General features: G+C 43.8%; 1 protein-coding gene across 3 annotated transcripts in view; it reads right to left on the reverse strand.

Annotated features, from left to right (window-relative positions):
* Positions 1-23,504, reverse strand: part of LOC105495929 (zinc finger protein 107) — a 101,589-nt gene that overhangs the window by 72,162 nt on the left and 5,923 nt on the right. Inside the window, exons 2-8 of one of the 3 annotated variants that reach the window (XM_011765850.2) lie at positions 19,626-19,745; positions 18,577-18,646; positions 13,813-13,929; positions 13,068-13,414; positions 8,107-8,226; positions 4,015-4,494; positions 3,770-3,864 (exon numbers count right to left, since the gene is read on the reverse strand). The gene's annotated coding sequence lies outside the window, so the exon portion shown is untranslated. Of the gene's footprint in view, positions 1-3,769; positions 4,495-8,106; positions 8,227-13,067; positions 13,415-13,812; positions 13,930-18,576; positions 18,647-19,625; positions 19,746-23,504 lie in introns of all 3 variants that reach the window. The other 2 variants (XM_071095229.1, XM_071095228.1) reach the window with 2 other exon arrangements.

Genomic DNA, 23,504 nt, shown 5'->3' on the forward strand with positions numbered 1-23,504 from the left:
ACAAGCAGGAGAGTCAGAAAAATTGAATGCGAGGCCTGCTAATATTTTATAATTTCCACTGTGGACAGGTTCAAAGAAGAAAAGGAGACTTACATAATCTAGGCTATAGGCCCAGTGATATATCATCATTACCTCTATTGACAGGAACCAGGCAAGAGTATCACATCACCTTTGTGCTAGGTGATTTGCTAGGTCACATCACCTAGGAGATGAACAGCAATATATTACTCTTTCTTCTCTGGGCATGGCCCAGGCAAGAGAGAAACATCACATTACTTAGGTACTGGGCCCAGAGATATATCACCATATTTCTTTTCTTTTTTTTTTTTTTTTTTTGAGATGGAGTCTCGCTCTGTCACCCAGACTGGAGTGCAGTGGCAAGATCTCGACTCACTGCAACCTCTGCCTTCCAGGTTCAAGCAAGTCTGCTGCCTCAGCCTCCTGAGTAGCTGGGAACACAGGCATATGACACCACACCTAGCTAATTTTTGTATTTTTAGTAGAGACGGGGTTTCGCCATGTTGGCCGGGGTGATCTCAATCTCCTGACCTTGTGATCCACCTGTCTCAGCCTCCCAAAGTGCTGGGATTACAGGCGTGAGCCACCACACCAGGCCAACACTATATTTCTTATAGGCAAAGACATGGTAAGCAGGGAGAGTCAAATCAAATAGTTGATGGTCCCAGAGATATGTCACAATGCCCCCATGTGGGCAGGGTTCAAACATGAGACACAGGTCACCTTGGTGCTGGTAACAGCAATATGTTACAATGCCTTCTGAGGGCAATGCTTAAGAAACAGAGTAACATTACCATCATGTTGGGCCCAGCATGATGTCACAATCTCCCCAATAAGCAAAACCTCAGAAGAGGAGAAGAGTCACATCAGCTAGGTACTGGACCAAGCCATATGTTACATTTTCCCCTGTGAGCCAGGACCAGGCAAAATAAGATAGTCGTATCATTTGGGTGATAGGCCCATGATATGTCACAATTTTTGTATAGGCAGGGCTTAGGCAAGAAAGTTAAATCAAATGGGCATAGGACCAAGTGATATGTTACAGTGCCTCCCGTGGGCAGTATCAAGGCATGAGAGGAGACACATGACCCGGGTGCAAGTCTCAATGAAGTCAAAATGCCCTCTGTGGGCAGTGCCATGGAAGAAAAATAGAGTCACATGACCTAGGTTCTGTTATATGTCACAATCTCATATGTGGGCTGGGTCAAAGCAGTAGAGTCAAATCACTCAGGTATTGGACTGGGGCCTATGTAGCAATAACACCTGCAGGAAGGTCCAGGGATGAGGTTTACAATTTCACACACCACAGTTCTATGTATAAGAGTTAACATCTCCTGTATGATGGGTCTAAGTGTACGAGTTACAGTTTCAATGGCTGACAGAATCCATGCTTGAGAACCCCATTTTGTCCTGTGCACTGTGTCTTTTTAGTGGAGACACAGCCTCACAGGTGTGCTGAATCTTAACCTGAGTGTCATAAACCCACCTGTGGAACAGATCCACATATGAGAGTCAATTTTCCAACTTTCAACCACCTCAAGGTGTGAGATTTAGGACCTCAACAGTGGGCTGTGTTCATGTGGGAGAAAGACAATCTTTACAGTCACCTAGTTGTGCATATGAGTGTCAAAATCTCACTTGCGTGCTGGGCCCTATTAGAATACTTTCTGTACCACCTGAGGGCTTTATACAACATGCATAAGAGTCAAATTTTGCTCTGATTCCTTCATGCTGAAAAGGACCCATGATTGTACCTGCGGCCCTAAGCCCAAGTATGAGAGTCAACATCTTTCCTATTGACTGTGTCCAGAAAGGAGAGTCCTCACCCGCTCATAAGCCTAAACCCAACTTATAGGCAGGTGAGGACTCTCCTATCTGGACACAGACAATAGGAAATGAGTACCCATTCCAATTGTGGCTTGTTTTCCAGATATGACAGTCACAATTCAAACTGTGGACTGTGTTCGTGTGTGAGTTTCAGGACCTCAGCAGTAGGCTGTGTTTATGTCTGAGGGTAAAAATTCCAATGGCTGGTGAAATGCACATATAATAACACAATCTCACTTGTGTTCTGGGATCTGCAATAACACTGTAGTACCCAAATGTTCTATATGATATAGGAGAGTGGTAACTTACTATGACCTTTCCACAAAGAGGAGACCCACGATCACACTCATTTCCCTAAGCCTAACTATAAGAGACGGTATTTCTCCTATTGGTTGGTTCGAGGTATAATAGTCATTATTGCACCTGTGGGCTGGAACAAGATATATGTCACAATCCCTCCTCTCCGTAAGAAGTGAGCAGGACAGCCGCATCACCTAGGTGCTAGGCCATGAATATTTCACAACCTTTCCTGAAAGCAGAGACCAGACAGGAGAGTCACATCATTTGTGTGTGTGGCAGAGAATATTTTAAAATCTCTTCTTGAAAGCAATGCAGAAGAAGCAGAATCATTTCATCTGGATGCTGGGCCCAGCAATATGTCACAGTGCTCCCTGTAGGAAAGGCCCGGGCAGAAGGGATACGTCTATCGGTTGCTGCATGCAGAAATATGTCACAATTTTTCTTGTTGGCAAAATGCAGGCAGAAATGAAGAGTCACAACTTTTAGGTGATGGACGCAATTTTTAGGGAATGGATGGATTTCACAAGGATCCCTGCAGGCAGGGTTCAGGCAGGAGACTCACATTCCCTAGGTTCTGGGTCTAGCAATATGTCATAGAACCAAAAATATGTGGGGCAAAGCAAAAAGAGGGGAGTTACATCATCTAGGATTTTGGTCCTCCAATATGTCACTGATATTGTTTGGCTCTGTATCCCCATCCAAGTCTCATCTTGAATTGTAATCTTTATAATTCCCACATGTAAAGGGAGGGACCAGGTGAGGGTAATTAAATCGGGGGGTGGTTTATTCCATGCTGTTCTCGTGATAGTGAGTTCTCACAAGATCTGATGGTTTTATAAGGGGCTCTTCCTTCTTTGCTTAGCATTTCTCCTTCGTACCACCTTGTAAAAAAGGTGCCTTGCTTTTCCTTTGCCTTCCACCATGATTGTAAGTTTCCTGAGGCCTCTCAAGTCATGCTGAACTGTAAGTCAATTAAACCTCTTTCCTTTATAAAGTACCTAGTTTTGGCAGTTATTTATAGCAGTATGAGAATGGACTAATAAAGTCAGTATCCTCTTTTGGCCATGCCCAGGCAAAAGAGAAGAGTCACATCTTCTAGGTGATGAACAAAAATATATGACAGAATGCCCTTGTATGTAGGCCCCATGCAGAAAATTCATAAAACCTAGGTGTCAGCCTCAGTCATATACCACAATATGCAATGTATGCAAGGTCCAGGCAGTAGAAGAGAGTCACATCACCTGGATCTGAGCCCAGCAATATGTCAAAATCTCTTATTGGACAAAGCTCAAACAATAGAAGAGAGTCACATTGCCTTGGTGGTATGTCTAATGATACATTACAATTCTTTCTTGGTCAAAGCCCAATCAGTAGAAGAGAGTCAATTCACATAGTTTTGGGTTCAGCAACATGTCACAATATCCTTTGAGGAGAGGGCTCATGCAGGAGAGTCACATCACCTGAGTGACAGGCCCAGAGATATGTCACAATTTACCCTTTGGGAAGGGCTCAGAAACAATGGGAGAGTCACATAACCTAGAGGCTGGGCCCAGCTATATGTCACAATCACCCCAGTTGGCAGAGCCCAGGCATAAGAGAAATGTCACGTCATGTAGTTGCTTACCTAAGAGATGTGTCACAATTTTCACTGTGAATAGGTCCCAAGAAGAAGAGTCACATTATCCAGGTAATGGATCCAGAGATATGTTACAATGCTCCCTGTGGGTAGAACTCAGAAAAAAAGGAAAATTACATAACATAAAGGCTGAGTTTAGCTATGTCAATTATCTCAGTGGGCAGGCCCAAGGCATGAGAGAAAAATCACATCATTAGTAAGTGCAGGGCCAGGTGAAATGTCACAATACTTACCATGTACAGGACGCAGAAAGAAGAGGAGGGTCACATCATTTAGGTGAAGGGCCCAGAGTTAAGTCACAGTGAGTTTTGTGGGGAAGGACCAGGCAAAAGAATCACGTCACCTCACTGCTGGGCCCAGCAATAAGTCACTTTCTCTTCTGTGAGCACCATCCAGGCAGAAGAGGGAGTCATATCACGTAGGTGCTGGGCCCAGAGTTATGTCCCCACTTGGCCTCCCAAAGCACTGGGATTTGCCTCTCTTACAGTCAAAGCCAAAGAAAGAGAAGAGAATAACCTCAAATAGTAAATGGGCCCAGAGATATGTCACAATAGCCCCTGTGGGCAGGGTCCAGGCAGGAGACTCACATCACCTTGGTGCTGGGCCCAGCAATATGTCACAATGAACTTCAGAGTTCAGGGCCAAGGCAAAAGTGTAGCTACAACTTAGTGTTAGGCCCAGTGATATGTCACAGTCTTCCCTGTTGGTAGAACCTAGGAAAAAGAGAAGAGTCACATCAGCTAGGTGCTGGGCCCAGCAGTAAGTCACAGTCTCCTCTGTAAGGACCAGGCAGGGGAAGAGAATCACATCGCCTGTGTGACAGATGCAGAGGTATGTAACATGATGCCTCCATTAAGCAGGGCTGAGGCAGGAAAGTTACATCATTTGGGTGTTGGATGTAGCAATATGTCCAATTTTTTTTTTTTTCTAAACAGAGCCTTGCTCTGTTGCCCAGGCTGGAGTGTGATGTCACGATCTCAACTCACTGCAACCTCCGCCTCATGGGTTCAAGCAATTCTCCTGCCTCAGCCTCTTGAGTAGCTGGGATTACAGGTGCATGCCAACACGCCCAGTTAATTTTTGTATTTTTAGTAGAGACGGAGTTTCACCATGTTGGCAAGGCTGGTCTCAAACTCCTGACCTTGTGATCCACCCACCTTGACCTCTCAAAGTGCTGGAATTACAGGCATGAGCCACCGCACCCAGCCAACATTTTACAATTTTCCTGGGAAGAGGGCACAGGCAGAAGCCATCTACTACCAAGATGCAGAACCCAGCAACATGTGGCAATGCCCCTGTTAGCAGTGCCAAAGCAGAAGGGGAGGCCCACATAACCTTGGTGCAAAGCCCAGCGATATAGCAAAATGCCCCTGTGGGCAACACCAAGGCAGTAGAATAACGTCACATCATGTAGTTTCTGGGTTAAGCAACATGTCTCAATTCCACCTGTTGTGCCCAGCTAGGAAAGTCAAATCACTCAGGTACTGGGCAAAGAAATGTTTTACAATCACATCTGCATAAAGGCCCAGGGACAAAATTAACAATTATGTACATGTCCCAGTCCTAGGTATTAGAGTCAACACCGCCTGTATGTAAGGTCCAAGTACATGAATCACAGTCTCAACAGGCAACTGGATCCATGCTTGGGAGCTACAATCCCTCAAGTCCACTGTATATTCTTCATAGAGTCACAGCCTCACAGGTTTGCTGAATCTTGGCCTGAGAGTCACAAACCCACCTGTGGACCAGATCCATGTATGGGAGTCCATTTTCCAACTTTTGACTGCCTCTGGGTATGAGATTCAGGACCCCAACATTGGCTGTATTTATGTGGTTAAATGACAATCTTTATTGTTGGCCGGGTGTGCATACAAGTGTCACAATTTTACTTGTGTACTGGACATTGTAGGGACCCTCTCTGTCTTACTGAGGGCATCACACAGTATGCATGAGAGTTGCAATCTGCTCTGAAACCTTTGTACTTGGATCCAGAGATATGTCACAATGCTCTAGGTTTATAACCGTATTTGGGCTTATAACCACTATCTTACCTGTGATTGTAAGCACAGATATGAGACTGAACATCTCTTAAAATGACTGGCTTTAGATAGGAGGGTCTTTACCTGCCTACAAGCTCAGTTTAGAAATTAGTAACCATGGGCTGGGCGTGGTGGTTCATGCCTGTAATGCCAGCTCTTTGGGAGGTCGAGGTGAGTGGATTGCCTGAGGTAAGGAGTTCGAGACCAGCCTGGCTGATATGATGGAACCCCATCTCCACTAAAAATATAAAAATTAGCCAGGTGTGGTGGCAGGCAGCTGTAATCCCAGCTACTGGTGAGGCTAAGGCAGGAAAATCCCTTGAACCTGGGAGGTGAAGGTTGCAGTGAGCCAAGATTGCGCCATTGCACTCCAGCCTGGGCGACAAGAGCGAAACTTTGTCTCAAAATAAAAAGAAGAAGAAAAAAAAAAAGAAATGAGTAACCATTCCAACTGTGGCCAGATGTTCAGATGTTCACATATGTAATCACAAATCTAATTGTGGACTGCATCCATAAGTTGGATTGAGGATGTCACCATTGGGCTCTCTTCATGTGTCAAGGTGACAATGCTAATAGTTGGCTGGGTGTGCACATGAGAAGAAAAATCTCCCCTGTGTGCTGGGCCTGAATTTACACTCTCTGTATCACCCAAGGGCTTTATACAATGTGGGAGAAAGTGGTAATTCTTTATGATCGTTGTACAAAGAGGAGACTCAGCATCTTACCTCTTTCCCTCAGCCTAGCTATAAGATAGAGTATTTATTTTTACTAACTAATTTGAGGAATGAGAGTCATCATCACACATAGAAGTTAGGCCAAGATATATGTCACAATGTCATTAGTTGGTAAGGATTGAGCAGGAGAGTCACATCAACCGGTGGCTGGGAGAGGAATATGTCACAATCTTCCATATGGGCAGAATGCAGGCTGAAGAGGGGAGTTACATCTCCTTGGTGACAGATGCAGATATATATTACAAGGCCCTGTGTGTGACGATGCAGGTATTTATCACAAGGCAGTGCCCAGGCAAGAACTTCCCATTCTGAAAGTTTTGGACCCAGCAATATGTCACAATATCCAAAGTATATGGATTTGAGAAAAAAAGAGAGTCAAATCTCAGAGGTGTTTGGTCCACTGATGTGAGGCCCAGGAAGAAGAGGAGAGTTACGTCACCTAGGTGATGAATAAAAAAAAAGTGTCATAATACCCCTATGGCCAGATCCCATGCAGAAGAGTCTCATTGGACCAAGCCATATGTCACAATACATAATATATACAGCACCCAGGCAGAAGATGAAAGTCACATCACCTAGGTGCTAGGCCCAGTGGTACATCACAGTCCCTTTCAGGGCATAGCTCAAGCAATAGAAAAGAGTCACATAAACTAGGTGCTGAGTTTGGCAATTTGTCACAATACCCTTTGAGGGTAGGCCCCAAGAAAAAAACTCACATCGCCTAAATAAGGGGGGCATAGATATGCCGCAATGTCCCCTGTGGGTATGGCTCATGAGGAAGTGAGTCATGTAAGTTTAGGGCTTGCCCAAACTAGATATTACAATCGCTCCAGTGGGCAGTGCTGAGAAATAAGAGGAGAATCATAAAAGGTAGGTGGTGGGCGGGCGCGGTGGCTCACGCCTATAATCCCAGCACTTTAGGAGGCCGAGGCAGGCGAATCACCTGAGGTCAGGAGTTTGAGACCAGCCTGACCAACATGGAGAAACCCCATCCCTACTAAAAATACAAAATTAACTGAGTGTGGTGGCGGGTGCCTGTAATCCCAGCTACTTGGGAGGCTGAGGCAGGAGAATCGCTTGAACCCAGGAGGCGGAGGTTGCAATGAGCCAAGATGACACCATTTTACTCCAGCCTAGAAATCAAGAGCAAAACTGCATCTCAAAAAAAAAAAAAAAAAAAAAAAGGTAGGTGCTGGGCCAAGCCATATGTCACAATCCCTGCTGTGGACAGGTCCCAGAAAGAAGAGAAGAGTCTCATTATCCAGGTAATTGGCCCAGAGACTTGTCACAATAACTCCTGTGGGCAGGGATCCGGCAGAAGAATCACATTACCTGTGTGCTGAGCCCAGGAATAAGTCATTCTCTCTTCTGTGGAAATTGCCCAGACAAGAATAACAAGTCATATCACCTAGGTACTATGACCAGAGATATGTCACAATCTTCCCTATGGGCAAATCCCAGGAAAGAGAAGAGAGACACATTAAATAGTTGATTGGCCCAGAGATATATCACAATGCCCCTGTGGGCAGGTTTCAGGCAGGAGACACATCACCTTGGTTCTGGGCTCAGCTATATGTCACAATGTCTTCTGACGGCAGGGCCAAGGCAAAAGAGTAATGTCACCTTGGTGCTGGGCACAGTGATATGTCACCATTTCCCTTATGGGCAGAACCTAGAAAAAAGAGGAGAGTCACATCAGCTGGATTCTGGGCGTAGCAATATGTCACAATACCTGCTGTGAGCAAAGACAGGTAGAAGAAGAGTGTGGCATCATGGAGCCTCCTGTAGGCAGGGTCATGGCAAGACAGTTACATTACCTGCATGCAAGGCCTAGTGATATGTAACAATGTCTACTTTGGGCAGTGCCAAAGCAGAAGAGAAGACTCATATCACCTGGGTGCAAGGCCCAGTGATATGTCACAATGCCCACTGTGGGCAGTACTGAGACAGAAGACTAGATCACATTACCTAGGTGCCGGGTCCAGCAGCATGGCACATTTTGAACTGTGAGCTAGACCCAGGCAAGAGAAATCACTTAAGACCTGGGTAGAGACTTATTTAACAATCACACCTGTAGGAAGGTACAGGGATGATATATTAACAAGCCCACACATGTCTGGGTTCTAGGTACGAAAGTCAACACCTCTTGTATGTTGGGTTTAAGTATATGAGTCACCATCTCAGCAGTGGACTGGATCAGTGCATGGGAGCCTCAATCTTTTCTGCAGACTGTCTCACCTTAGTAGTCATAGTCTCACAGGTTTGCTGAATCTTAGCCTGAGAGTCACCAAAACACCTGTGGACATGATCCACCTATGAGAGTCAATTTTCCAACTTTTGACTGCCTCCAGGTGTGAGATTCAGAATCTCAATAGTGGGCTGTGTTCATCGGAAATAACAATCTTTACTGTCAGCAGGATATGCATATGAGTGTAGGGTCAATCCTCTTGGGAGAGATTGACCCAACATACAAGATATGTTGACACCCCCACCTAGAACTGGGACATGTGCGGGATTGTAATCTTATTCCTGGACCTTCCTGCAAGTGTGATTGTGACATACACCTCTACCCAGCATGTAAGTGGTTTGCCTCTGCTGCCTGGAGTGAACTCACAGATAAAATTGTGACATATTGCTTGACCCTGCACCTAAGTGGTATGACTCTATTCTCAAGCCTTGGCACTGCCCACATGAAGAACTGTGACATATTGCTGGGTCTTGCACCCAAGTTATGTGAGTCTTTTCTTCTGCCTTGATGTTGTATACAGGGAGCATTATGACATATTGCTGCACCCTGTCTCAAGGATTTGTGGTTCTTCTGCCTGTGCCTTGCCCACATGGGCCAATGGGACATACTGCTGAGTCTAACACTTAGGTAATGTAACTCTCCTGCCTGGGCACTGCTTACAGGAAACATTGTGATATATTTGTGTACCTATCAACCAGGTTACATAAATCTCTTCTCCTTCCTGATTCCTGACGCTTAGGTAATAAAACTTCCCTGCCTGGGAACTTCTTACGGAGGACATTGTGATACATGTGTGTACCCATCAACCATGTTACATAAATCTCTTCTCCTTCCTGATTCCCGCTAACAGAGGGGATTGTGGCTCTTCTATTCTTTTTAGGTTCTGTCTTCAGGGAAAATTGTGACATATCACTGGGCCCAACACTAACACAATGTTACTCTTTTGCTTTGGCCCTGACCTCGAAAGGCATTCAGCCCTATTGCTGGGCCTAGCACCAAAATGATGTGCCTCTTTTGCCTGGAGACACATTGTGACATATCTCAAAGCTTATCAACTATTTGATGTGATCTCTATTCTTACTTGCACTTTGCTTATGAAAGATTGTGACATATCTCTGTCTCTGGGTCCCCTCCTTCTGGACAAACCCCCCCAGAAAAAAAAATATGACTTATTGCTGACCTCAGCACACAAGTGATGTAATTCTTCTGCCTGGTCCCTACCCATAGGGAGCATTGTGACATATTTTTTAATCTACAAATTTTTCATGCAACTTTTCTCTTTTACCTTAATCCTCCACATGGTCCCTGCCCACCCAGGGCATTGTAACATAGCTCTAGGCCCCTCATCTATTGGATGTGATGCTCTTTTCATACCTGGGCTTTGCCAAAAAGTGAGATTCTGATATATATGTGTGGGCTCAGCACCTAAATAATGTGACTCTCCTCCTTTGCCTGGGTCCTGTATTCATTGTGTGTTATGACATATGGCTGAGTCCAGTACCTACATGACGTGACTCTCCTGCCTGGGTTTTGCCCACAGGGTATTTTAAAATATCTTTTTCTTTATTACCTAGGTGATGTGACTCTCTTATTCCACCAGAGCCTTGCCAAATAGAAGGATTGTGACATATCACTGAACACAGCTCCTAGGTCATATGGCTCTCTCCTTTTGCCTGGGCCTCACATATTTTGGGTATTGTAACAAATTGCTGGGCCCCACCACTAGAAGATGGGAGGCTTGTGCATGGATCCTGCCTACATGGGGGCCTTTTGATATTTATCTGTATCTGTCACTTAGAAGATGTGACTTTCCTACCTGCACCGTGCCCACAAGGAAGATTGGGAACTATCACTAGGCCATGTGCCCAGGTTATGTAACTCTGCTGCCTGTGTTCTACTTTCAGGAAGAAATTGTCACAACCTCTTCTACAGGCAATGCCCAGGTAAGAGTAGAGAATTACATCAAATAGTTGACAGACCCAGAGATATGTCACAATGTCCCCTGTGGACAGAGTTCAGGAAAGAGATTCACATCATGTTGGTGCTGGGTCCAGCAATATGTCACAATGCCTTCTGAGGGCAAGGCCAAACCAAAGAGAAAAGAGTAATATCACTTTGGTGCTTGGCCCAGTGATATTTTACAACCCCCCCCCCATAAGCAGCGATCAGGCAGAATGAGAGTGTCATATCACCTGGGAGATGCACGTAGAGATATGTCACAATGCCCCCTATAGTCAAGGTCTAAGCAGGAGAGTTACATTACCTGGGTTTTGGACTAAATAATATGTTATAATGCCTTATGTGGGCGGGGCACAGGCAGGAGAATCACATACCTTGGGTGTGGAGCCTAGTGATATGTCACAGTGCCCCCTGTGGGCAGTGCCTAGGCAGGAGAGGAAATTCACATCACCTGGTTACCAGCCCAAGCAATTGGTCACGATATTTTTTTTTTTTTTGTGGCCAGGGTTCAGGCAGAATGAAGAGCTACATCTCCTAGGTGATAAACACAGAAACATGTCAAAAGGCCCCCTGTGGACAGGGCCCAAGCAGAAGCCTCCCACCACCTAGGTGTTGGGCTAAGAGATACATCACAGTACCCAGAATATGCTGAGCCCAGGAAAACAAGAAGAGTCATATTACCAAGGTGCTGGGTCCAGTTATATGTCACAATGCCCCCTTCTGGCAAAGCTCAGGCAGAAAAGGAGAGTCACATAACTTAGGCAATGAATAAAAAGATAATACCCCTAAGGGCAGGGCCCATCAAGGACAGTTGCATAACCTAAGTGTTGTACCTAACCCTATGTCTCAATACACAATGTATAAAGAACCCAGGTAGGAGGGGAGGGTCACATTGCCTAGGTGTTAAGCCCAGCAATACAACAAAATCCTTTTTTTAGGCAGAGCCCTAGCAGCAGAAAAGAGTCAGATCACCTAGGTACTAGGTCCAGCAATATGTCACAATATTCCTTGAGGAAAGAGCCGAGGTAAGATAGTAACATCATCTAGGTGAAAGGCCTAGCAATATTTCACAATCTTCTCTGGAGACAGAACCCAGAAATAAGAGGAGTCACATCAGCTAGGTGCTGGGCACAGTGAAATGTTATGTTGGGTATAACTACATGAGTCACAGTCTCAGTGGTGGACTGGATCCAAGCATGAGAGCCTCAATCCATCCTGTGGACTGTGTCTTCTTAGTAGAGAGATGGCCTCACAGGTTTGCTAAATGTTGGTTTGAGAGTCACAAACCCAAATGTGAACCCAATCTATATATGAGAGTCAATTTCCCCTCTTAACTGCCTTTGGGTGTGAGATTAAGAACCTCACCAGCAGACTGTGTTTATGTGGAAGGATAGAAGTTGATGCTATTGGCTGGGTATGCATGAGTGTCACAGTCTCAGCTGTGTGCAGTGCCCAGGCAGAAAAGAAGAGTCCAATTGCCTAGGTGTAGAAGTAGAGATTTTAATCTCTTTTATTAATGTCTTCTGATACTTCTATGGGCAAAGTCCATTGAGGAGAGCCACATAATCTATGTTTTGGACCCAGCCATATGTCACAATGCACAATGTATTCAGGGCCCAGGCAGAAGAGGGGAGTCAAATAACCTAGGTACTGGGCCCAGTGATACTGCAAAATACCTCCTTGGACAGGGCCTAAGCAAAGGAGGAGAGTCATATCACATCAGTGTGTGTGCAAAAATATGTCACAATACCCTCTGAGTGAATGGCTCAGTCATGAAATCCATGCCACCTAGGTGAGGGGTTCGATAATATGTTGCAATTTTTTCCGTGTGTAAGGCTTAGTAAGAAAAGAAGAGTCACATAACCTAGGGGCTGGGCCCAGCTTCATGTCACAATCACTCTATTTGGTAGAGCCAGAGAATGAGAGGAGTGTTACATCACACAGGTGCTGGGCTCAGCAATATGTCACAAATCCCGCTGTGGACAGGTCTCATGCAGAAAAGGAGAGTCACACCATCTAGCTGATAGGCCCAGAGATATGTCTTAATGACTCCTGTCAGCGAGAACCAGGCAGAAGAATCACATCACCTGTGTGCTGGTCATAAGTTACTCTCACTTCTGTCGGCACAGCTAGGCAAGAGAGGAGAGTTATATCACCTAAGTGAGGGGTCCATATATGTGTTCTAATTTTTTATTTGTGTAGGGCTCAGAAAAAAAAAAAGGAGAGTCACAAAACCAAGGGTTTGGGCCCAGTTATATGTCACAATCACCACAGTGGGCATAACCCCAGTATGAGAAGAAAGTTACCTCATGTAGGTGCTGGGTCTACCAATATGTCACAATCTTCACTGTGGACAGGTCCCAGGAAGAAAAGGAGTGTCATGTAATCTAGATCATGGGCCCAGAGATATGTCACAATATCTCCAGTGGGAAAAGCCTAGGCAAGAGAAGAGCACTCCATCAAATAGTTGATGCGTGTAGAGATACGTCACAGTGCTTCCTGCAGCCAGGATCCACGAAGGAGACTCACAGCACCTTGGTTCTGGGTCCACAATATGTCCCAATGCTTTCCTTTGGTAGGGCCAAGGCAGAAAACTTACATCACCTTTGTGTTCAGCTCAGCAATACGGCAAAATCTCTCCTGTGGACAGAACCTTGAAAAAAGAGAAGAGTCACATCAGCTAGTTGCTAGGCTAGTGATATGTCACAATCCCCACTGTGAACAGGGATAAAATAGGAGAAGAGAGTCATAACACCTGGGTGATTGGCATGGAGATATGTCACAATGTCCCCTATAGGTGGGACTCAGGCAGGAGAGTTAAATTGCCTTGATGTTGGACCCAGCAATATGCCCCAGTAACCCATGTGCTTGATGTTAGATCCAGCAATATGTCCCAATGACCCATGTGGGCAAGGCACAGGCTGGAGAGTCACACAACTTGGATGTGGGGGCCAGCAATATGTCACAATGCTGCCAGTGGGCCATGCTAAGAAAGGAGAGGAGACTCACATCACCTGGGTGCAAGGTCAAGCAACGTGTCACAATACTCACTGTGGGCAATACCAAGGCAGGAAAATAAAGTCACATCTCCCAGGTGCTGGGTTCAGCAATATGTCATAATACTGTCTGTGAACTGGGCCAAGGCAGGAGAGTCGAATCACTCAGGTGCTGGGGAGAGGCATATTTCACAATCACACTTGCAGAAAGATCAAGGGATTAGATTAACAATTCAATCTAGGTGATGAAAGAAAATTTATGCAATAACACTTCTGTGGGAAGAGGCCATTCAAAAGAGTCAGATCACTTCAGTGTTGACCCACCCAAATGTCACCATACACAATGTATCCAGGGTCCAGAAAGAGAGGAGAGTTACGTTACAAATTGCTGGGTCTAATGACAATTCTTTTTTCTTTTCTTTTTTTATTTATTTTTTTTGAACCAAGGCAGAGATTAATAGTCATATTGCATAGTTGATGGATGAAGAAACATGTCACAAGACCCCCTGTGGGCAGGACTCAGGCAGGAGCCTCCCATCCTTTAGGTGTTTTTCCCAGTAATATGTCACAATACACAAAATACAATAAACTGAGGCAAAAGAGGAGGGTCACATCACCTAGATGCTGGGTCCAATGATATGTCACAATCTCCAATTTTGGGAGAGCAAGGGTAGAATTGTCATATCACCTAGGTGATGAATGAAAAGACACATCATAATACCCCTGTGAGCAGGGGCCATGCAAAAGAGTCGAATCACCTAGGTGTTGGACCTAGTAGTATGTCACGATAACCAACAAATGTGGATCCCAGGAAGGAGAGAACAGGTACATACCTGAGTGCTTCACTAGCAATAAATCCCACTCTCTGCCTGGAAAGAGCTCTAGTAGTATAGGAGGGTTACATTGCCTAGGTGCTGGGTCAAGTCATATGTCACAATACCACCAGAGGTGGTGGCCCAGGTAGGAGTCACAATACCTAGGTGAGGGGTCCAGAAATATGTCCCAATTTTCCCCATGGGCAAGTTTTAGGGTAAAGGAGAGTAGCATAAACTATGAAATCAGGTCTTGGGCAAAGCAATATGTCACAACAACCACTGTGGACAGGTCCCAGGAAAAAGAGGAGTGTCACATTATCAAGGTGATAGCCCCAAGGTATGCAATACCTACACCTATCATGATGACCTCTGTGGGCAGGGACCAGACAGAAGTATCATATCATCTGTGTGTGTAGAGATAAGGTCACCTTCACTTCAGTGGGCATGTCCCAGGCAGGAGAGAACTAGGTGCTAAACCTAGAGATATGCCATAATCTTTCCTATGGGCAAATACCAGGTAAAAAAGGAGAGTCACACCAAATAGTAGATGGGCCCAGAGATATGTCACAATGCCTCATGTGACCAGGGTCAAGACAGAAGACTCATATCACCTTGGTGCTTGACCCAGCATTAGTTCACAATACCTTCTAAGGGCAAAGTAGAAGAGTAACGTCACTTTAGTGATGGGCCCAGCAATATGTCACAATCTCTTCTGAGGGCAGAAATTATGAAGAAGAGAAGAATCATCTCAACTAGTTGCTGAACCAAATAATATGGCACAATACTCCCCTGTGAGCTGAGATCAGGCAGAAAAGAAGTCACATAACCTGCATGATGAATGTAGAGATGTCACAATGCCCTCTCTAGGTAGAACCCAGGCAGGAGAGTTACATCACCTGAATGATGGACCCAGTCAAGTGTCGCAATGGCCCACGTGGGCAGAACACTGGCAAGACAGTCACATAAGCTGGCAGTGTGGCCCAGTAGTATGTCACAGTTCCCTCTGTGGGAAGCACCAAGGCAGGAGAGGCGAGTCGTCTTATCTAAGTGAAAGGCCCAGCAATATGTCACAATGCCTTCTGAAAGCAGGGCCAGTGCAGCAGAGTAATGTAACATTGGTGCTGGGCAAAATGATATGTCACCATCTTCCCTGTAGGCAGAACCCAGTAAGATGCAAATAACAAAATCACCTCAGCGCTGGGCCCAGTGATAGGTCACAATTACCCCTGTGAGTGGAAACCAGACAGGAGGAGAGTCACATCACCTTGGTGATGGCTGCAGTGGTATATCACAATGTTCTATGTAGCCAGGAATCAGGCAGGAGAGTAACATCACCTGGGTTCTGAACCCAGAAATACATCACAATTGCCCACGTGGGTAGGGGACAGGCACAAGAGTCACATAAAATCCATAACAATCCCATTTGTTGGTTGGGGCAGGCAAGAGTATTAAGTCACTCAAATGCTGAGCAGAGGCATACATCACAATCACACCTGCAGGAAGCTCCAGGAATAAGATTAACAATCTATCTTGCACATGCCCTAGTTCTAGGTATAAGAGGCACTGTCTCCTGAATGTTAAGTCTATGTGCATGAGCCACAGTCGCAATGGTGAACTGGATCTCTGCATGAGGGCCTCAATCCTTCCTATGGACTGTGTCTCTGTAGTGAAGTCACAGCCTTTATAGGTGTGCTGAACCTTGATTTGAGAGTCACCAGCCTACCTGTAGACCAGATCCACATATAAGTAAGAGTTCATTTTCCAACTTTTACCTGCCTCCTGGTGTGAGATTCAGAGCCTCCACAGTGGGCTATGTCTATGGGGAAGAATGACATCTTTTCTGTCAGCTGGGTATGAATACAAGTGTCACTATCTCATATATGTGCTGTTCCCTGTTATGACACACTCTGTACCACCCAAGAGCTTTATACAGTATGCATGAGAGTCACAATTTACTCTAGAATCTTCGTGCTGGTATGGAAACATTATTCTACCTGTGGCCCTAAGCCCAAGTATTAGAGTCAACATCTCCTTAATTGGCTGGGTCCAGATAGGAGAGTTTTTACCTGCCTACAAGCTGGGTTGATAAATGAGTCACCATCCAAACTGTGGCCAGATGTTCACATATGGCTGTCAGAATTCCAACTATGAACTGCATTCATGTGTGAGATTTAGGAACTCACCAGGAGGCTCTATGTGTGAGAGTGAAATGCCTAACAGTTGGAAGGGTGTCCATATGAGAAACAATATCTGTCTTGCGTCCTGGGCCCTGTAATGACACTCCCTGTACCACTGCAGGGCTTTACACCATATGTGAGAAAGTGATGATTTTCTATGAGCTCTGTACAAAGAGGACTAAGCCTAGCTGTAAGAGACCTGGGTGCAAGGTCAAGCAACGTGTCACAATACTCACTGTGGGCAATACCAAGGCAGGAAAATAATTTATTTCTTTTAATAAATTATTTTTATAAATTATTAATAAATTATTTAATTAAATAAATTATTTAATAATTTATTTCTTTTAAAAGAAATAAATAATAATTTTTTAAGTTCTTGGGTACACGTGCAGAGTGTGCAGTTTTGTTACATAGGTAAATGTTGTCATGGTGATTTGCTGCACTTATCGACCCATAACCTAGATATTAAGCCCAGCATCCATTAGCCATTTTTCCTGATTTTCTCCCTCCATCTGCTTCACCAGACAGGTTCTAGTGTGTGTTGTTCCCTACTGGTGTCTATGTGTTCACATGGCTCATTTCCCAGTTATAAATGAGAACACGTGGTGTTTGGTTTACTGTGCCTGTATTAGTTTGCTGGGGATAAGAGCTTCCAGCTCCATTTATGTCTCTGCAAAGAAAATGACCCTGTTCTTTTTCACGGCTGCATAGTATTCCATGGTGTATATGTACATTTTCTTTATCCAGTCTATCATTGATAGGCATTTGGATTGATTCCATGTTTTGCTATTGTGAATAGTGCTGCAATGAACATACACATGCATGTATCTTTGTAATAAAATAATTTATATTCCTTTGGGTATATACCCAGTAATGGGATTGTGGGGTCAAATGGTATTTCTGGTTCTAGGTCTTTAAGAAATTGTCAAAGTGTCTTCCACAATGATTGAACTAATTTACATTCCCACAGTGTAAAAACATTCCCATTTATCTGCAGCCTTGCTAACATCTGTTGTTTCTTGACTTTTTAATAAGTGCCATTCTGACTGGTGTGAGATGGCATCTCATTGTGGTTTGATTTGCATTTCTCTAATGATCAGTGATGTTAAGCTTTTTAAAAAATGTTTTTTGGCCACATAAATGTCTTCTTCTGAGAAGTCTCTGTTCATGTCCTTTGCCTAATTATTGATGGAGTTTCTTTTTTTAAAAAAAAAAGTGTTTAAGTTTCTTCTAGATTCTGGATATTAGACGGTCACATGGATAGATTACAAAACCCTTCTCCCATTCTGTAGGTTGCCTGTTCACCTGACAATAGTTCGTTTTTCTGTGCAGAAGCTCTTTAATTAGATCCCATTTGTCATTGTTTACTTTTGTTGAAATTGCTTTTGATGTTTTTGTCATAAAATCTTTGCCCATGTCTATGTCCTGAATGGTATTGCCTAGATTTTCTTCTAGGATTTTTATAGTTTTGGGTTTTACACTTAAGTCTTTAATCTATCTTGAGTTAATTTTTGTATAAGGTGTAAAGAAGGGGTCAAGTTTCAATTATATGCTTATGGCTAGCCAGTTCTCCCAGAACCACTTATTAAATAAGTAATCCTTTCCCCATTGCTTGTTTGTTTAAGTCTGTCAAAGATCAGATGGTTGTAATGTGCTGTCTTATTTCCGAGTTTTCTTTTCTGGTTTCATTGGCCTATGTGTCTGTGTTTCTACCACTACCATGCTGTTTTGGTTATGAGAGACAGTGTCTCTTTTATTGGCTGGTTCAAGGTAACAGAGTCATCACCGCAGCTGTGAACTGGGCCAAAGTGTATTTCACAGTCTTACCTGTGAATTGGGAGCATGCAGAAGGGTCACATCAGCTGGGTGCTAGGCCAGGAATATTTCACAATGCTCCCTTTGGGCAAGAACCAAGCAAGAGAGTAACATCACTCAGTTTCTGGGCCCAGCAAATTTTCTCTGTGGGCAGAGTGCAGGCTGAAGAGAAGAGCCATATTTCCTAGGTGATGGATGGAGAGATATGTCACAAGGTCCCCTGTGGTAAGGGCCCAGGCAATATCTTTCTATCTCCTAGGTTTTGGGCCCAGTGATATGTCACAAATACTCAAAATATGCAAGGCCAAGCCTAAAGAGGAAAGTCACATCACCTAAGTGCTGGGGCCAGCCACATATCACAATACATAATGTATTCAGGGCCCAGGCAAGAGGCAAGAATCACATCACCTAGGTGCTGGGCTCAGAAATACATCACAATTCTTAGGCAGACCCAAGTAGATGAGTAGGTTTATATCACCTATTGCTGGAACCAGCAATATGTCATAATACCTTTTGAGGAAGCGCCTTGGGCAGGAGAGTCACATTACCTTGGTGCGGGGCTCAGAGATACGTCACAATATTCCCTTTGGATAGGGCTTAGAAAGAAAAGTTACATAACCTAAAGATTATGCCCAGCTCTATGTCATCATCGGCCCAGAGGGCAGGGCTCAGGCGTGAGAGAAGAATCACATCACATAGCTGCTGGGCAAAGCAATGTGTGACAATCCCCAATGTGGTCAGGTTTAAGAAAAAAGAGGAGAGTCATATTATTTAGGTGATGAGCCCAGAGGTATATCACAATAATTCCTGTGGGCACAGGCCAGGCAGAAGAGTCACATCATGTGTTTGCTGGGCACAGTGATAAGTCACTTTCATTTCTGTAGGCATGGCACAGGCAGGAGAAGAGTGCCAACATCTCAGTGCTGGGCCTAGAGGTATATCACAACTTTTCTTATGGGCAAAGTTCAGGTAATAGAGGAGAGCCACATCAAAGAGGCAATGGGTCCTTAGGTATGTTACAATAGCTCCGAAACAGCATCCAGGGAGAAGGCTCACATCACCTTGGCACTGGGTCCAGCAATATGTCACAATGCTTTCTGAGGTCAAGGCCGAGACAAACGAGCAATGTCACTTTGATGTTGAGCCCAATGATATGTCACAATGTACTCTGTAGGCAGAATCTAGGAAGAAGAGGAGTCACATCAGTGAGGTGCTAGGCTCAGTGATATGTTACAATTCCACTTGTAAGTAGAAACCATGCAAATAAAGAGAGTCTCATTATCTGGGCCATGGGTGGAAAGATATGTCACAATGCCTTCTGTAGGCAGAGCACAGGCTGGGGGATTAAATCCCCCACAGGGGCCCGGTGGCCCCTGTGGGCAAGGCATAGAGAAGAGAGTCATATAACCTAAGTGTGAAGAACAGTCATATGTCAAAATTCTCCCTGTAGGCAAAACTAAGGCAAGAGAATAAATTCACATCGACTAAGTGCTGGGTGCAGCAATACATCACCATTCAATTTGTCGGCTGAGTCCAAGCAGGAGAGTAAAATTGCTCAAGTGCTAGGCTGAAGTGTATGTCACAATCGCAGCTGCAGAAAGGTCCAGGCATGAAATTAAGAATCCTGCACATGTCCAGGTTCCAGGAATGACAGGCACCACCTCCTGTATGTTGAGTCTAAGTGTATGACCCACAGTCTCAACACTTTACTGAATCCATCTACTAGAGTTTCAATCCCTCCTGCAGACTATGTCCTTTTAATGGAGTCAAAGCCTCACAGATATGCTTGATCTTGTTCTGAAGGTCACCTACCCACCTATGAACCAAAGCCATGTATGAGTTAATTTTTCAACTTCAACTTTTTTTAGATGTGAGATTCAGAACCTCAACAGTGGCCTGTGTTCATGTAGAAGAATGACAATTTTACTGTTGGCTGGGTGTATGTATAAGTATCATAATCTCACCTGTATTCCATGCTTTGTTAGGACACCCTCTGTAACACCTGAGGGCTTTATACAATATAAAGTCACAATCTGCTCTAAGACTTTTGTGTTTATATGAACCCATGATTCTACCGGTAGCCCAAAGCTCAAATAAGAGAGTAAACATCTCTCCAATTCAATGTGTCTACATAGAACAGATCTAACCTGCCAGAATTAGAAATGAGTTGCCATTTCAACTGTAGCTGGATGTTTACATGTGACAATCACAGTCCAAACTGTGAGCTGTGTCAACATGTGAGAATAAGGACCTCCCCAGTGGGCACTGTCTATGTGTGTGAGGGTGACAATATTAACAGTTTGTGGGGTGTACATATGAGAAACATAACCTCACTTATTTAGTGTGCCCTGTGATGACACTCTCTGTACCACTTGAGGGCTTTATATGATATGTAAGACTGGTAACTTTTTATGACCTTCATACAAAGAGGAGACTTATCATCTTACTTTATTTCCTAAGTCTAGCTATGTAAGACAGTATCTCTTCTATTGGCTGGTTTGAAGTATGAGAGTAATCAATACACCTGTGAGCTGGCTAAAATGTATGTCACAAACCCACTTGTGGGTTGTGAGAAGAATCATACCATGTAGGTTTTTGGCCAAGGATATGTCACAGTCTTCCCTTAGGGCAGAAATCAAGCAGGAGAGTCATATCACCTAGGTGCTCAGCCTGACAGATATGTTACAATCCTCTCCTGAAAGCAGAGCACACGCAGCAGTCATAGTGAAGTGGCTTCACTGTCTGGGGAAACACCCGAAGTTTGTTGTCCTGCTCTGAGAAGAGTAATGACTCGAACACACACACGGAATGAGTTTAAGGAGCAGAAAGTTAAATACACAAAAGACAGGAGAGAGGGAGAGAGCTTCCTCCGGTGGAGAAAGTGGGTCACCATAGCAGGTTTCCAGGTTTGGAGCAGAATGTGATCAATTTTATAGAGAGGCTTGAGGAGGTGGTGATTGATTTATATATGGCCCAGGAAATTGGTTTGACCAGGTGTGGCATTTACTTAGCACACGAGGAAACTGGCCCTCCCACACTAATCTTATTATGCAAATGTGGCCTCTACCTGGCCGGTACCATGACACCCACACACGGTGACAAAGTAAAGGGAGAGGGAATCACCATTTTGAGTGTACTTGGCTTTTAGTACAGCTGCCCGTATTTACATATGCAAACTTCCAGCTTGCTTATCTATGCTTGCAGTTTGACTTTTCAGGCTGCTTTCTTTTAGAAAAGAAATGGTTTTTTGGTTGCTTTTCATTGAAGGAAAATTCCCCCGAGAACTCTTGTACCCTTGTTAACTGCCTAAAATAATTTTTTTTAACTCCTATATTATTCACCCCTCAGAAGATGGTATTCTAACTGCTATTGGGGGTGTTGGACAATGAATCTTTCTGGCTACTTCCTGCTGAAAAGGGGTGTCGTGTGGGGGAACAGCAGCTGAGACTCCTCCTGAGGTTTATTTAAGTGTTCTCAGAAGAATGACATGTCCACAGGTGGTTCTGTTTGCAGCGCCATTTGGAGTTTTCTTCTAGGTAAAAAGAGACAAATTTTACAAGAAGTTTTAGAATATAGGGTTTTAACATGAGTATTAAAATTATTATTATTAGTGAGAGTATTATAGGTCATAACTATGACAGTAGAGTTTGATACCTGTTATTTCAATAGATTTGTAATAGGGGTAGGCCTCCACTAGATGTTGCTATACATTACCAGAAACATTAATATAAAAGTAACATTTGTCTTTGAGAAACACATACATTTATCCCCTTGGCTTGCCATCAGGAGATAATTTTAGGTTCAGGCAATTTTTTATAACTTGCAATATGATTGAGAGAAATACACTATTCAGTGGCTAAAGTAACTTGTGTTAATCTAGGCAATTTCTCTCCTTTATTAAGTTCATTCATGACTTCCACAGATTATCTTACAACATTCTTAAACTTTCTGACTTGTCTTAAATATCCTTCCTTTTAAAACCAGACTTTTTAGAGTAAGAATTTACCATACAAGCCTTGCTTATAAAATCTCTCTTATTTATAACCTTCTTTCCATAGCTTAGAGTGCATCATATTGCCAATCATTAATAAAAAGTCGTATCAAGCTCAGTGATAGTATAACTTTCCTGCTTATTTCTTGTCTGTAACTATTACCCTTGCTATGAGGATAATAATTAAGCAAAGCAACCTTGACTAAATTTTTTCTACAATTATTCAATTATTATTCCTTTTATAAAAATGAATATTAGGCAAAGTATTATGGCAATTCAAATTTTACAAGTAGAATTCCACACTGTGAGTGCCATAGTGTATAGTTCTACTACAAATAGAGTGAGTTTAGCAGCTCCCACAAGAGTGATGTAGTAGATAATTTTTATTTATAAATTTTATTCGTCAAGATATAGAATTTCCCTTTGGGGTTCTATGAAGTTATGAATGCAATCCTATGAATACTTAAAATTCTCTTGTAAATATGTGTTAAAAGAGAAGTTTTAATAGTTGATGGCAATCTTGGAGAGGAAAAATAGAAATGACAAAAAGTATCCGATGAGGTAGCAGTGAGTAAGATGAGTAGCCCTCAGTTACTTATCTTTTATGATTTTCAGCTTAAGATTTTCTGTTTCTTCACACTGATATTCAGGACATTCCTCTGGGCTTGTAAGGGGTTGCTCCCTCAGTTCTTCAGGCCTTGACTTGAGTGTGATGTATCCAAGAGTTGATATCTGTAATTTTTCTTTTTTTTTTCTGAGATGGAGTCTTGCTCTGTCACCCAGGCTGAAGTGTAGTGGTGTGATCTTGGCTCACTGCAACCTCAGCCTCCTGGGTTCAAGTGTTTCTCCTGCCTCAGCCTCCCGAGTAGCTGAAATCACAGCCCCGCACCATGCAGCCCAGCTAATTTTTGTATTTTTAGTAGAGACGAGGTTTCACCATGTTGGCCAG

This window comes from Macaca nemestrina, chromosome 4, assembly GCF_043159975.1.
Source record: "Macaca nemestrina isolate mMacNem1 chromosome 4, mMacNem.hap1, whole genome shotgun sequence".
Classification (NCBI taxonomy): domain Eukaryota; kingdom Metazoa; phylum Chordata; class Mammalia; order Primates; family Cercopithecidae; genus Macaca; species Macaca nemestrina.